Source organism: Anopheles funestus, assembly GCF_943734845.2.
Source record: "Anopheles funestus chromosome X unlocalized genomic scaffold, idAnoFuneDA-416_04 X_unloc_49, whole genome shotgun sequence".
NCBI classification, from domain to species: Eukaryota; Metazoa; Arthropoda; class Insecta; order Diptera; family Culicidae; genus Anopheles; species Anopheles funestus.
The window spans coordinates 150,001-152,386 of NW_026045175.1; positions in this window are offsets into that span (position 1 = coordinate 150,001).

Genomic DNA, 2,386 nt, shown 5'->3' on the forward strand with positions numbered 1-2,386 from the left:
GTCGATAACCAGCCGCCGGTCCTCGAAATAGCTCCTCAGTATCTGCTGCAGCGATGACGGTACCCCCTTGTCCCTCAGCGCGTTGGCGATGGCTTGCCAGGGCGCAGAGTTAAAGGCGTTGCGGATATCAAGTGCCACCACCATCAGGCAGCGCTTGTCTCGGGCGTTGGTGCGGCGAAAGGACATGGCCGTCCTGCCCGCTTCGGCAACGCGCTGGATCGCACTGATGGTGGATCTGCCTCGCCGGAAACCGTACTGCCCGTCCGACAGCCGTTCCGCATCCGGTTCCTCCAGGAACTCGTTGAGGCGGTTAAGAATTAGGCGCTCCAACACCTTGCCGAGTGCGTCGAGCATGCACAGCGGCCGGTAGGAGGAGCTTTCCCCGGGAGGCTTGCCAGGCTTTGGCAGCAGTACCAGTCGTTGCCTCTTCCAGGGCGCTGGAAACGCACCCCGGTCCAGGCAGTCCTGGTACAAACGGACGAAAACCTCCGGGTACTTCCTAATGGCCGTCTTAACCGCCGCGTTGGGGATACCGTCCAGTCCAGGCGCTTTCCGGTTCGCCATCGATCCCACGATGGACAACAGCTCGCCCACGGTGACAGGGGTCAACGAAGAACTCCGCTCCTCGGTGTCGACGCTCGATGATTCAGCGTCCGGCCAGTCAACAGGCGGATGTGTCGGGAACAGATCGTTGGCTATCCGCTCCAACACGACACGGTCAGTCTCAGGTGGCACGAAGCAGCCACGAAGACGAGACATGACCACCCGATAACCGGCCCCAAACTCGTTGGTTTCCGCCTGTTGAATCAGCTCATCGAGCTGCGCTCGCTTGCTGGCCCGGACGGCCTTCTCGACGGCTCTCCTCGCCGACCGATGATGTGCAGCCACGATGCTGCGCTCCTGCAGGTCGGTGGTATGAAGCATCCGCTCGTGCACGGCCGCACACTCCTCCCGAAGACGCAAGATCTCCGGAGTCCACCAGAAGAGGTCGCGATGGGGGTCACGATGCGACATGGTGACGCGCTCCATCGTGTCGTCGCATGCATCTAGCATGGCGTCGACCATCCCCTCCTGGCTGACGGCTCGTTCCGGAAAACCGGCCGTCTGGAGTGCGGCTGCGAATGCCTCCACCGAAAACTGCGTCGTCTTCCATCTCCGGCCAGCGTGCCGAAACGTGGTGGATGACGAAGAGGACCCCTGTCCCCGCTGACGATGCTGCTGCTGTTGTCGCTGCTGCCTCCCGTTCAGGTGACGATGCTGCTGCTGCAGGTGCTGCTGCTGCTGGTGCTGCTGCTGCTGGTGCTGCTGCTGTTGTCGTCGCTGCTGGTCGAGAGTTGGAGGCCCCACGGTGAAGAAAATGTACCGGTGGTCCGACGCCGTATAGTGGCACGAAGTGGTGTTCGCTGCCACCTCCCAAGTGTCTGGACGAGCAATGGATGCGCTCGCGAAAGACACATCCACGACACTGGGAGTGGCGACTCCGTTGCCCACGAACGTCGGGACCGATCCTTGGTTCAGGATCACAAGCCCAAGCTGCCGGATTGTGTCCAGCAGCTCTTCACCGCGCCGGGTGGTACGTTGGCTACCCCACTCCTCATTCCAGGCGTTGAAATCGCCTGCCAGGACGATGCGAGGGTGGGGTTGGGCCTCCAACTCCACCGCCTCCAGAAGTTGCTCGAACTCGCCGGCGTTGAGACGTGGAGGGGCGTAACAGCTGATGAAGACCACCCCTCCAATCTGCGCAGCAGCCAACCCGGGCATGGCACAGCGCCAGACCCGCTGGATTGGAAGGTGGCCGGTTGCCACCACAGCTGCTCTCCCCGACGAATCCACCGTCCAGTTACCGCTGCCCTCTGGAGGTCGATACACCTCTGACAGCAGCAGCACGTCGACCCGCTTCGTGCGGGCTGTTTGCAGGGCCAGATCCTGGGCAGTGCGTCCACCACCCAGGTTGACCTGCATCACCCTCACTACACCCGACACTGTTGACCTTGTCGGCACGATGAGTGGCCCACTCGATGGGGCCCCTGACAGACAATGCACTTAGCTGCCGACGTGCACTGACTAACGCGGTGGCCTACCTCGCCACACTGCAAACACTGACCCGTCCGGTCAGTTGAAGAGCGGCAGTCCCGCGCCAGGTGCCCCATCAGCAGGCAACGGAAGCAACGCTGACGGTCGAGCGGCTTCTTCGGCACTTCACGGATCCCGCTGACACATTGGCAGAGTGTCAGCTTCTGACCGATGAGACTCCGTGCCTTGGCCAGTGGAAGTCGAACTCGCGCTCGCTTAGTGCCATCACGGAGCTCCCAAAGCTCGACGTAAGTGATGCCAGCCGCTGCTCCCAGCTTCTCCTCAATGGCAAGCTTCACGTCACTCTCTTGGG